The 13855-nt window shown below is 46.5% G+C and overlaps 1 long non-coding RNA gene across 1 annotated transcript in view; it reads right to left on the bottom strand.

The window, feature by feature from the left end:
- Positions 1-2230: 2230 nt before the first annotated feature.
- The window catches only part of LOC132575192 (uncharacterized), a 49912-nt gene continuing 38287 nt past the window's right edge, over positions 2231-13855 (bottom strand). The window contains exon 4 of the long non-coding RNA XR_009555662.1: positions 2231-2312. This is a non-coding gene — a long non-coding RNA (uncharacterized LOC132575192). The remainder of the gene's footprint in view (positions 2313-13855) is intronic.

The raw sequence follows: 13855 nt of genomic DNA, 5'->3' as shown, positions 1-13855 counted from the left end.
ATAGTGCTGCCGGTACCAATGTGGAGATGAGGGTGATCTGGACCATGATGGACTGTAATAATAATAGCGATCCCTGCGTCGGCTTGAAGACCGTGGGTCAGTATAGACTTGTGTGGAAAGATCTTTGTACGTTGGTGGTCCATGTAGTGGAGATCTAGAATGATGACTATCATGGGCTTGAGTTGAAAACTCTCGATATAGCAGAGAGACAGCTGAGTCCTTGAAGGTGCGGGGCACTGACACTTCACGGAACGAGTGGAGACCAAGGAGATTGGTTCACTGTCCTTGAAGTCGAAGTGATGGTTCTAGGGATTCAGCAGCAAGGATGTCTTCTGGCAGCGATTCGTGGACAGACGGAGACCGTGATTGGATGCAGATGACCTCGTCGGTTATGACATCAGTGGGAGTCGATAGTTCCACTGACACATTAGGTGCCAATGATGCTGCAGCCGCAGTTGCAGTCGTTGCAGAATGTGAGGTCGATGTGGAGGTCGACTCCATGGTATGGTCGGAGGGTCTCGAATCCGAAGACTTATGGTCAGTCTTTGCCTTGGATTTAGAAGTTATCGAATCTGATGGATGTCTAGAAGATGATTCCAGTCGGTGTTTTTTCTTGGAGTCATCAGATTTCTTAGTGTGTTTTCTGTACTTATGCTTACTGGGAGCCGATGCCACGGAAGCTGCCGATCGAACCACATCCCTTTGTGCAGTTAGGGAAGGTGGTGAAGTACGAGACCCAGAATCATGGGGCATTACAGGCCACAGAGAAGATTCCAAAAGATGGCTTTTGAGTCGAGCAGCACAATTCTTTTTGGCCTGCTTTCCAAATTGGCCGCAATGAGCACAGGTGTCGACTCTGTGGGTCTCCCCCAAACAAAATAAACACAAAGAGTGTCTGTCGGTAGAGGGAATTTTGGTCCCACACCGGATGCACTTTTTAAAAGTTGTTTTGGGGTCCTTCCCTTCCATGTGCCCGGGGGGGGAGGGGGGAGAGGGAAGGGGCAACAGTAAGCATAAGATAAAGTCTTTTTTTTTTTTTAGGAAAAAATAACGATACCAAAGACTGAAGAAAGAAGAGATTGACGAGATCGTCGGTGAAGGATTGAAGAAAAAAACGCAGCGAGGTTGAGGAGACACAATGAGGTAGGTCTAATCTGAACAGCGATTAAGAAGAAACTGGGTAGGTGGAGCGCCTTCCCCTTGCTCCAGGCATGCGCAGTGGATGCCTGCTCCCCAGACCGAGAGGGAATGTGCACCAAAATAAACACCTAGGCTAGCTTTGAATTCTCCGAGGTTGGGTTAGTTTCCAGGCGGAAAACCCATGTGTGGGACTGCACAGAGACCATGATGAAGATCTGCTAGAAAGACTGATTTCTGGACAAGCATGTGCAACACTTCCATTTTTCAATTGCTTCATTGGCTGTCCATCGGGATGTGTGTGTGTGTAAAGTGCCCTCAAGTCACAGCTGACTTATGGTGACCCCATGGGGTCTTAATAGCAAGTGATTAAGCACAGGTTTGCCATTGCCTTCCTCTGCAAAGTTTTCCTTGATGGTCTCCCATCCAAGTACTGATCCTGCTTAGCTTCTAAAATCTGATATCAGGGTATACTATATAAGTGTACACCCTGTCTTATCTGTGACTGAGCTCAATTCAAGTACTGGCTATCATATACAAAGCCCTTCATGGCACTGGTCCCTCATATTCGCAGAACCATCTGTCCCCCTATGTTGTATCACAACAGTTTTGCTCATCTGAGCAGGACCTTTTGCAACCGTCACCCTGCAAATGAGCAAAATCAACAACAGACCATATATGTGCTTTCTCTATTGTAGCCCCCACTTTATGGAATGGCCTGAATGACAAGGTTAGGAATAGAAGCTGGTGAAATGCTCCTTGGAGGATTGTTAAATACACCCCAGAAACATTTCTTACAGTTATTTTTAATTATTCCCAAATATCATTCTTTTTTTATTTATAGGTACTACTGCACAGTATTTATAAAAAATACTGGAGCAAAAAATAGTAAGCTTGCATCTCTGAAATGATTTATTGTTAAGTAGGATCACTGAAATCAGCAATATACAGTTTCAGGACTCACCCCACCTCCCCCCCCCCAAAAAAAAACCCCACCCCACTAATCTGTTAGGAGACAAAAAAAGAACATACATTTCAAGACACAGAAAGTGGGGGGGGGAATCATATTACAGTTTTTTTTACCTGTCTTCTGCTTCCTGGTAAAGATACACATACCACAGGAAACAATTCACATCAGCAAGTATATATAAGTAACGTTCCTTATCTTCAAATGCCTAGAATGGAGAATATGTTTCCCTTATTTTTTATTTTGATAATGTAACTAAATAAAAACTAATAAACTTTAATACTTCAAATTGTTTCTACCAATGATGATCATATAGGGTAATTTTAGATGTTGCACTTTTGTAGTTAATTTACTTTGTAGTCAGTCCAGATGCAGTATAGTTCTTTGACAAGTATGGCTACGTCTACTGTGCTCAGAAACCTTACAAATACTCCATTTTAAGACACCAACACCTAATAAGAGACTGCACTCTCCTCAGCTGTGATGAAAGGTCAATGAACCCCAGGTAATCAAGAGAGGGTTGCCAGTTCTGGAAAAAAGCTTGCTCTGTATTTTCTCTTGCTGCTCTGCCTCCACCCAAAATACTTCCAAAAGTTGCTTCTACACTGGTAGCTTTTGTCTGCACCTGGGATCTGGCTGCATTTTTATAAAGTCAGTGTTTTCATCACCTTAGAGATCACATTATGGTGCTGTCCCCCTCTTTTACCCATGCTATATCAACACAGCAGGATAATGCAAGGCAGTATTCTCAGGGCAACAGTTTTAACTTTTCTAGACCTAAAGTGTTTTTAAACAGCACAGCACCTTCAAAGAACAAACAACTCAAGAAAAGCTGTGCAGGTTTACTAGGACCCATGTTAAAGCGTTGGAGGGAGACTCTCTTACATTTTCTGTCTCTCACACTTGTCTCCATTCTATCTTACTTTACAAGCCCTTAATCCTTGACTACAGAAAAGGTTCCCCAAAGCTCCTCAGACTGAAATTTAGTGTTCTAGTAGCCATGATCTTGTCTTAAAGGGTTCCTGGTCCAGCAGAGTTTCAGGAACCATGTAAGGTAAGTTTGGGGAGACAAGTAAAAGGACTGGTTTGTATAGTGTCCCTTTACTTATCCTGTTTAGGGTGAGTTGACCCGCTTGGGGTGGGTTAGGGTTTTCTTCTGGGGTGGGGAGTTGGCCTACTTTTTAGAAGTTAAAATTTTGCGCAGGGTTTAAAAGTTTCTGGTAGAAATATTTCAATAATTTCATTCAAGATATTAGTGAATTATTGCTTTGTTGCTGGGTAGAGGGCAGAGTGTTTTGTTCACTGTTTATTGTTTGGTTAAATTTCTGATCACAAATTGTGTTAGTGGTTTGATTTAATTATTGTTACTGTTTTGTGGATGTTTACAGATGTTTCTAAAGGGTTTACTGGTGTTTTCTTTGTTGCTTTGGGGTAGGTGGGCAGCTGCTATAGTCTTGTGGTTTGGTTCTCCTGGATACTGCTGTTGGGTTTTTTACTTTTTCCCCCCCTGCAGTGTGATTTGTTTTGAATTTAGGATTGATTTTAACCCCCCCCCCTCTTCTGGTTGCTAGAAAAAGAAGAAGATATTGGATTTATATCCCACCCTCCACTCTGAAGAGTCTCAGAGCGGCTCACAATCTCCTTTACCTTCCTCCCCCACAACAAACACCCTGTGAGGTGGTGGGGCTGAGAGGGCTCTCACAGCAGCTGCCCTTTCAAGGACAACCTCTGCCAGAGCTATGGCTGACCCAAGGCCATGCTAGCAGGTGCAAGTGGAGGAGTGGGGAATCAAACCCGGTTCTTCCAGATAAGAGTCCACACACTTAACCACTACACCAAACTGGCCATAGAGGGGATTGGTGTTGGGTGTCGGTGGGTTGCTATATTTCTCTGTGTTGTTTTGTCTTATACACACAGGGTTGGCTCTAGACTGTTTGGCATCCTAGGCAAGGCTAACGTCTGGCACCTTTCTTCTTTTAAACTAGTTTAAGAAATCCAACATAGGGCTTCAGTTTCTCATTTTCAACTGACTAGGCCTGATAGGGGATACTTTCAAAAGAGTGCAGGTTTCTCCAAAAAGCAGTGTAACTAGGCCAGAACAGGTTTCATTTAAAAGAGAACAGGGTGTATGTGCATCTGACCAGTTACTGAAGGCCAGTGCTTTTTTACTTTCCGTTGGTTGAACCCTAGCTGTTCTTTGGTCACAGGGGACACCTGATTTCTAATTTACAAGGAAATCTGGTTTGTCTCATACTCTAGTCAGGAAAAGTTTAACAAAGAGTACACCAGTGGTTCTAAAAAGTTTTGCCTTCATCTCAAGTTAATTTAAAAAAAAAACTGTAGCCAGGAAACTGTAGTCAGAAAGAGGTCCACCTAGTTTCTTTAACCAGACTAAAACAACAAAAAAAGGACAGGTTAGGGGTGTATAAAAACCAGAGTCTTGGTGGGAGGATTTTTAAAAAGAAGTCAGGCTCTGTTTGGTTCAGGATACAATTTAGATGCAACCCTAGCTTGCCTCCATGGGGTGCAACACGATCGCAGGTAAGAACAGAGTCCATTGTCATATTTAAGATAAGCAAAGTTTTATTTAGTATTCAGCCATAACACATAGGTTGTGGGTGGGGGTTGGTTGATAGGAAGAACCAGTTAGATTCAAGATGAATAATAAGACCTGGGTGTTCACTGAGTATAACTAAGACTGGAGCAAGGGAGCAGCATACAACTACAAACCTGAATACCTAAATGTGAGAGAATGACATTTAAAAGTGTGCCAGTGGCACCTGAAGATAAGCAATCTCCATGAGATTCAATGAAAAGGATGTCCCCTCATATTACATATGGGTGGGGGGATTTGTTGCCCAGAAGCACCATTAAAATCTAGATGCCAAAGTGACAGAGGGGTAACATGCCTGAGAACTACGTTTGACTGCAGTGGCACTTTTGAGACCAACATAGTCTGTTTTCTGTGAAAAGCTGAAAACTAAACAACTTAGGGCGTTTTCGCACCGACCTTACTCGGCAGCGACGTCCCTCTTCACCGCGAAGCGTCTGCGCGGATTTCGCACACGTTGCTCCACAGAACCCAGAAGAGCCGCAAAGTCCCGTGGCTTTTGCGTCGCAAATGTAAACTGGCCAAAAACCAGTTTACATTTGCGACGCAAAAGCCGCGGGACTTTGTGGCTCTTCCGGGTTCTGCAGAGCAACGTGTGCGAAATCCGTGCAGACGCTGCGCGGTGAAGAGGGACGTCGCTGCTGAGTAAGGTCAGTGCGAAAACGCTCTTAGTTATTATGTCTACAGAGATAAAAAGCCAATACGGAGCTCCTGTACCAGAACTGAGGTGGAATAGAATTGGGAATCCTGCTCTCAGCCCTGGAAGTGCGCCACTTGTGCTGGCCTGAGAATGACATTAGAAGCCTCACTCTTCATGGAGGCCCAGGTCATTGTGGTTGTCAGGTCTGCTTTTTACCATCTTTGGCAGATCAGACAGCTAGCACCCTATCTTTTCCCTTAGGACTTAGCATGTGACCCATGCAACTTCCATGTTGGACTACTGTAACTCGCTCTATGTTGGCTTGCCCTTAGGGCTAAACCGATACTCCAGCTGGTGCAAAGTGCAGCAGTGCCCCTGCTAACTGCATTGCCTTTACTGGCAAGCATACGGCCAGCATTATGCCACCTGCATTGGCTACCGAGTACTGGATTCACTTCAAAGTTTTGGTGCCCTTAGTGCCCTGCGCACAACAACTCTGTGGGGTCAGGTAGGCTGTCAGACTGGACAGGCTGAGAGGCGGCACCCCCCTCCCCTGTCCAGCCACACGGGGGGGGGGGGGGGGTGGCAGCTCATAGCTCATCCCCCCCCCCCCAAGAACGAAGTCTGCCCACCATCCCAGGCATTTCCTCGGAGAGGCCACTGACGGGGGGGGGGGGTGCCCAAGGAACGTGCAGCAGATGCCAAGGAGAGACAACAGAGGGCATAGCTCAGACTTTATTTTTCCGGAACAGAGTGCAACAGTCTCCCTGGTGAACACTGGGCGGTCTCACCGTGGGCAGGGCTCCATTCAGAGCGGTGGGCAGAAACAGCTGAGGGAGTGGGGGGGGCGGTGGAGTGACACACGCGGAAGCCTCTGTGTTGGAGTCCCACCTGTAAAACGGAGACAGAGATCAAGAGCACCTGCAGGGGCAGCAAATGAAGAGCAGGCTGCAGTTCAGCCGGGCGCTCTCTTAAAAGGACAGTCTCTGACCCACCTCCCTGCACACACTGTGCCCTTCCAGGGGTTGGGAAAGTGGCAGAGGGCAGATGAAGGGAAGGGAGCAGGCAAGAGCACAAGGTAGCGGGATCAGCAAATGCCCCCTGCTGGAGCCCACTGCCAGGTTCAAGTGCCAGAGATGCTTGCACACCGAGCGGTTTGAGAGCAAGGAGAGGGGGAGGACGGGGAGGCACAGTGGAACTTACCCAGCCATGGGTGACAGTCCTTGCATGCAGAGCCCGGAACCTGTGGAGACCTGGAAACAAGAGCAGTTAGCCCCAGGGGAGAGACCTCTCTCTCCCCCTTGCAAGTCAAAGATATTGTCACCAACGTGCCTGCCTGTCCCTTGCTCTAAGTTGCTCTAAGCTCGCTGGCAGAGCTTCCCGCCATGCAAAGTTGTCCCTAACAACTGAGTTGTGCGAGGCCAGAGTGGAAGTATTTCTAGGGGGGGGGGGAGACTGAGATTGGGTGCTTGGAGGGGGCTCGTCAGCCCGAGGCGCGAGGGGATTGGTGAGGCAATCACGCTGTTCCCTAAGGGGTTTGCGAGCTTCTGCAGTGGCGGAGCCGACTGTTGTTTTTGATTTCAGTGAATGCCTATGGGACACGCCATTGTTTTTGAAGGCGTAACGTTGTGCCTCTCGGGGGGGGGGCGTGTCATGGCCCAAACTGCTCAGGGAGCTGCCTAAGCCTGGCTATGCCCCCAATTCCACCCCCTCCTGCACCTGAGCACCGCGCTCCGCCTCACTTCCGCCAATGCTCGGTGCAGCCTTCAGGTACCGCTGCTCTCGGGCAGAGTGATGCTGGGGCGGCTCTCTGCCCACATAACTCCCCCCCCACGGCGGCACTGGCCATACGTCAGCACACATGCTTCTGGCACCCACATAGTGACAAGTCCGCTTCCAGAGCGCTTTCAGCCCCCCCCCTTAGGATTGTGCTACAAAAGACTTAAAGTAAGCCCAAAGTCTTAAAGGAAGTACTATTTAACCTTCCCAAACTGGACTAAAAAGTCTCCAAAAGGATTTTAACCAGCACTATGCTCAGAATGACGGCTCAAGGCAAAAAACTTACAACGCGAAAGTCTTGTGTAGCCTCAATCAGTGGCACCTGCTACATTGTTACATTAAAGGTATATCAAAGGTAACACTCACAAATTCAACATTATTCCAAATATACAAAAGACCAGAATGATTTAACAAGAAGTTCACACAAAAACCTTTTTATATTTTTTACACATCCCATAAAAACTGTATTCTCACAAAAAACATAGGTGATAGAATTGGAGAAATGCATACAGATTGGAGGCAGTGTTTGTATAGTAAAAAGAAGGCTTTTAGATTGCAGCTTCATGCTGTATCTCTATCGGAGTATTGTAAAATAATAAAATTCCTAGAGAGTTTAGGATTCACAAGCCACCTGCTATGTTTAACAATGAGGATGAGTTTTTGTCAAGATGGGCATCTATCCTCAATAAATGCTCAACAGATTTAACGTTTTTATCATAGAAAGATCTAGAAAGGAGTTGGAAACACTTAAAACTGAGATTAATGAGATCGAGAGATCGCTTAAAGAGACATGTACAAAGGCGTTTTTTGATAAGAAACTGAAAGATATTGAAAACTGTTAAGGATTTTGAAATAAAGTGAGAGAATCAAAAATTCATAAATTGAATAGAGACTTGAAGGATTATGCCAAAGGTAGGATTTATAATTGGGGGGGGGGGAATCTAATGAGAGTCCCAATAAAAGACCTAATATAAATAAGAAACAGGTATCGTGGGCTAATCCTGTACATCAATATTCGGATTATGAAACATCAGATGGTGAGGATTCAGCTTCCACTTCTGGAGAAGAAAGTGGATCCAGTAGTAATTTAAGATTTAGACGCATGAGATATTCTAAAACCTATAATCCTCCCCCTCAGTTTTTTCAGAATGCTCACCCAGGAAGGGGGAGGCGGAAAATTTAGTAATTAGTATGTCTGATAGGAATTTAACTCCTATAGAAATGAGTGTGTTAAACTTGGGTTTAGGGTTTGTGCCCACGCCCAGGTATGATAGTTTTAGGACTAGGATAGATTTTTTTCAAACTAATCAGACAAATCAAACTTAAAAAATACTTTGGTAAAGATTCCTTTGAAACGGACCCGTTCTGTCCACACTCCACATTCAATCTCAATATATATGATGGCAGCACTGCAACATTTGAGAAGGTTGTCCTCAGAGATATTAAACTGGCTGAATGTAATCATAAATGAATGTAAAGCAATCTATCTAAAAATGAGATGGAAGCTTTGAAATCCTTGTCTAACGATGAACAGATTGTCATTAAACCTGCAATAATGGAGGTGGCATTGTCATCTTGAATAAAATTGATTATTGCAGTATAATTGAGAATCAATTGTCAGATATTAATAGTTATCAGCTATTAAAATGTGATCCAACTCCAAAAGTGTCGAGACTCACAAAAATTGTTTTGGATGAGGCCAATAGTTTGGACATTATTAAGGATGAGACATATACGTTTTAAAAGAACGACCATCCAAGAACTCTGGTCATATATATCCTTCCAAAAATTCACAAACCGGGCTTTCCGCCGCCTGGTCGGTCCATCATATCAGGGTGTAATTGAGCCCCTGTCTAAGTATGTAGATTTCTTCTTACAGCCATTTGTAGTTACCTACGTTTATTAGAGACACTAAACAATTTATAACAATTTGGTTGAGAACGTTGCTCCTCCAGAAAAAGCGGTTATGTTACCATTGGATGTGGTGTCCTTATACACCAGTATTCCTCATGAGGAAGCCCGGGCGATTGTAGAAGAGACTTTGGGAAAGCGTGCATGTTTGACTCCTCCCATTTACTTTTTGTTGGAACTTACAGAAATTATACTCAAAAAGAATTTTTTTAAATATCAGGAGGAGAACTTGTGGATCTTCTGACAAAAATATGTAACCTTTCTTTGAAATCTGCCTCCGTTCCTGAGGACTGGAAGGTAGCAAATGTCACCCCCATCTTTAAAAAGGGTTCCAGAGATCTGGGAAATTACTGGCCAGTCAGTCTGACTTCAATACCCGGAAAGTTGGTAGAAACCATTATCAAGGACAGAATGAGTAGGCACACTGATGAACACGAGTTATTGAGGAAGACTCAGCATGGGTTCTGTGAGAGAAGATCTTGCCTCACTAACCTGTTACATTTCTTTGAGGGGGTGAGCAAGCATGTGGACAAAGGAGACCCAATAGATGTTGTTTACCTTGACTTCCAGAAAGCTTTTGATAAAGTTCCTCATCAAAGGCTCCTTAGTAAGCTTGAGAGTCATAGAGTAAAATGGAAGATTCTTTTCACTTACCGTGAAGTCTTCCTTCTCTGTGGTCCCGGAGTGGTCCAGTCCTCACTCTTGGGATCATAGCTCCTCCTCTTCGATATCAGGGCTTAACAAACTTGACCCGGAGGGGAGGTGCTTGATCCTCAGAACTCAGATCGTCTGCCAGCTACCACACCTCCCTAAGTATAACTCCAACATAAATAGGAGAAAAGAAACTTCCAGGGAACAAACACATCCCTCTCCTACACATACCCTGAGCCCCTGTCTAAAGGACTCTATGGAGGAAAAACCCGAACCTAACAGTGTACTACACCGGAGTCAGTTACAACTTCCAACCCCGAGGTCCCAGGTCAAAGCTGAAACCCGTTAGACACAACTGGGTGGGTAGGACTGGACCACTCCGGGACCACAGAGAAGGAAGACTTCACGGTAAGTGAAAAGAATCTTCCGTTCTCCAGTGGTCCCAGGAGTGGGCCAGTCCTCACTCTTGGGACGTAAAAAAACCGTGTCCCAGGGCGGGCCTCTCAGCTTTGCCCAGAGACCACGTGTTGGAGGACTTTCCTTCCAAACACAGCCTCAGCCAAAGCCACCTTATCAATCCTGTAGTGCCTATTGAAGGAGTGAACCGACTTCCAAGTAGCCGCCTTACACACCACCTCCAGGGAAGGAAAGGCCCTATAGGCCACCGAAGTAGCAGCCCCTCTAAGAGAATGAGCCGTCACCCCTACCGGGGGCTCCAGTCCTGTTGCCTTATAGGCCTCGCTAATGCACCCCCTGATCCACCTGCTAATGGTGGAGGCCGATATCTTGCGCCCAGTGTCTGCAGCCCTGAAAGAAACAAACAAGGAATCAGATCGGTGAAAGTCCTTGGTTCTGTCCAGATAGAAGCTAAGAGCTCTACGAACATCCAGACAGTGCCACACCTTCTCCTTCTCGCAACGGTACTTCATGCAACAGTCACCTCGAGATTGGATTACTGCAATGCCCTCTACATGGGGCTGCCTCTGTACCGAACCCGGAAGCTGCAGCTGGTGCAGAATGCAGCGGCTAGACTGTTGCTGGGGCTTCCCAAATGGGAGCACATACAGCCTGGGCTGCGCGAGCTGCACTGGCTGCCAGTTATATACCAGGTTTGTTACAAAGTGCTGGTCATTACCTTTAAAGCCCTATATGGTCGAGGACCTGTCTACCTTAGGGACCGTCTCTCCCCATATGAACCCCAGAGAGCACTGAGGTCAGCTGGAAAAAACTTGTTGACCACTCCCGGACTGAGAGAGGTGAAGCTGCAATGCACCCGTAACTGGGCCTTCTCCTCTGTAGCCCCGAACCTATGGAACCAACTTCCAGAGGAAATGCGGGCCCTGCGGGATCTTGAACAATTCCGCAGGGCCTGCAAGACCTTCCTCTTCCGACTGGCTTTCGCTGACGAAGAAAGAAACTGCTAATGATAACCGCCATCATAAAAGAACAAATAGCATTAGCACTTTTATCAATTTAATTAACTAATTTTTAAACTTAATCAGAATTTTAATGTTTAAATGTAATTTGTTTTCTTTGCCTTTCTGTATAGTTGAAATTTAAATGACGCTGTTGGCCGCCCTGAGCCTGCTCTGGCGGGGAGGGCGGGATACAAATAAAATTATCTATCTACTCATGAACCGGATTAGGGCAGAAAGAGGGGAGCACAATGTCCTCCGCCCTAAGGAAACGGGAGTTCACCTTTGGCACAAAGGCTGGATCAGTGTGGAGCACAACTTTATCCTGGTGGAATACACACAAATCCTTATGAATGGACAGAGCCTGAAGCTCCGACACTCTACGCGCCGAAGTGATACCCACTAAGAATACCACCTTAAAGGTGAGCAACTTCAGGCTGCATGATGCCATAGGCTCAAAGGGCTTACCACAGAGTGCCTTCAACACCGTGTTCAAATTCCACGATGGAAATCTATGGACCTGCGGTGGATTAATCAAAGCCACCCCCTTCAGAAACCTCCGGATGTGTGGAAGCATTGAAATAGCATTGCCCTTCTTAGATCCCCTCACCGCTGCTATGGCTGCCACCTGTCTACGCAGCGTACTGGTACTAAGGCCTTTCTCTAGTCCCTCCTGTAGGAAAGACAACACCACGGACACCGAGGCCTGTAAAGGATCTTCCCCTTTACCCGCACACCAGGCATGAAAAATCTGCCAAGTGACATTATAGCTTCTGTTAGTTGAAGCCTTTCTAGAGGACAACATGGTGTCTATTACTGGAGTGGAATAACCTAGCCTAACTAACTGCTGCCGCTCAATCTCCAAACAGTGAGCTGAAACATTTCTGGTCGCGGATGCTGCAGGCAGCCCTGAGAAAGTAGATTCTACCTTGTAGGAATCTGCCATGGCTCTACTATTGACAGTCTTTGCAGTTCCGAGAACCAGGTTCTCCGAGGCCAAAAGGGGGCCACCACAATCACCTCCGCGTTCTGTTCCTGGACTCTCTGCAAAAACCTTTGGAGGACTTGGAACGGAGGAAAGGCATACAATAGAGTCCTCGGCCAGTCTGAATTTAGAGCGTTGATAGCAACTGCTCCTCTGCTTCTTGTCCTTGAGAAATACTGTGGCACCTGATGATTGTCGTCCGACGCAAACAGGTCCACATCCGGTGTCCCGAATCTTTGACAAATCTCGTGAAATGTCTCGTGGTGAAGTGACCATTCCGACTGGTTCAGCGCCTGTCGGCTCAGCCAATCTGCCACCACATTGTCTTTTCCTGCCACGTGTGTGGCTTTGATGGACAGAAGATGAACTTCCGCCCACCTGAAGAGGGCCTCCGCTTCGTCTTGTAGCTTTCTGTGCCTGGTGCCGCCTTGGCGATTTACATAGGCTTTTGCCGTCATATTGTCTGTTTGTATCAGGACGTGAGTCCCGACCACCCATTGTCTCATGTGAAGCATGGCCAGATGTATGGCTCTCAACTCCAGAAGGTTTATGCTTTCCCTGGCTTCCTGGTCGCTCCACTGACCCTACACTACTGCTCCTGACATGTGAGCTCCCCAACCAAAAAGACTGGCGTCTGTGGTCACCACCACTCTCTTGGGTTCCCGTATCTCCTGCCCCAAGGAAAAAAGGCCGGGAGCCTGCCATCACTCGAGGGCTCTCGATAGGTCGGCTGGCAGTGTCAGAGAGATCGGGTTTTTGGCACCTATTTGCTTCTAAAAGGGTAAAAGAAATTTCTGAAGTGGCCTCGTGTGAAAACATGCCCACTGAACTACGTCCTGGCACGAGACCAGCATTCCCAGTAATTTTGCCAGTAGCATCAGTTTGACTCGCTTCCTTTGCTTGACTTCTGCCATCAGCTGTAAAATCTTTGTCTGTCTCTCCGGAGTCAGAAAGACCTTGTCCTTGTTGGAATCGATCTGAACACCTAGGTGCGTCAGAGACTGGGAAGGAAGCAAGAAACTCTTCTGAATGTTTATGACGAACCCATGCGCCCTGAGCAGCCTCATTGTCAGGTCGAGGTGTTTCTTCGTCTGCTCCGCCGACGGGGCCTTGACCAGAATGTTGTCCAGATATGGAAAAATCGACACCCCCTGTAACCTGAGGGCTGCCACCAGAGTGACCAGAACTTTTATGAACACCCTGGGAGACGACTTAAGCCCAAAAGGCAAGGCTCTGTATTGGAAATGGCGCCTGTCGTAAGAGAAACGAAGAAACTTTCGATGACCCCTGGCAATCGGGATATGAAGATAGGCTTCCGACAGGTCTATGGAGGCCATGAAGTCCCCCCGCTGGATGGCAAGAAGTATGGACCTCAACGTCTCCATCCGGAACTTTTTTGTGATAACCAACCTGTTCACCCACTTCAGATCCAGTATCGCCCGAACATCCCCATTCTTTTTGGGTACCACGAAAAAGACTGAGTATGTGCCTTGAAATTTCTCTGACGGAGGTATCGGTTCGATGGCTTCTATCGAAACTAGATGGTCGATGGCTAGCAGTAATGTCCGATGCTTCTCGGGAGACTGTGATCTTTGTACTTCCAAAAAACGGTGTCGGGGGGGGGGAGTAAAACTCCAGAGAGTAGCCGTTGGTCACTGTGTCCAACACCCTGTCTGACAGTTTCACTGTCTGAAACTGTTTGATGCCACACATGGGAGAATCTCTGAAGTGGTCCCCCTATCTGACTTGTGTCCGTAGA

The sequence above is a fragment of the Heteronotia binoei genome, chromosome 1, assembly GCF_032191835.1.
Source record: "Heteronotia binoei isolate CCM8104 ecotype False Entrance Well chromosome 1, APGP_CSIRO_Hbin_v1, whole genome shotgun sequence".
NCBI lineage: Eukaryota > Metazoa > Chordata > Lepidosauria > Squamata > Gekkonidae > Heteronotia > Heteronotia binoei.
The sequence above is the reverse complement of the archived record's forward strand: the minus strand, read 5'-3'. Positions and strand labels throughout refer to the sequence as shown.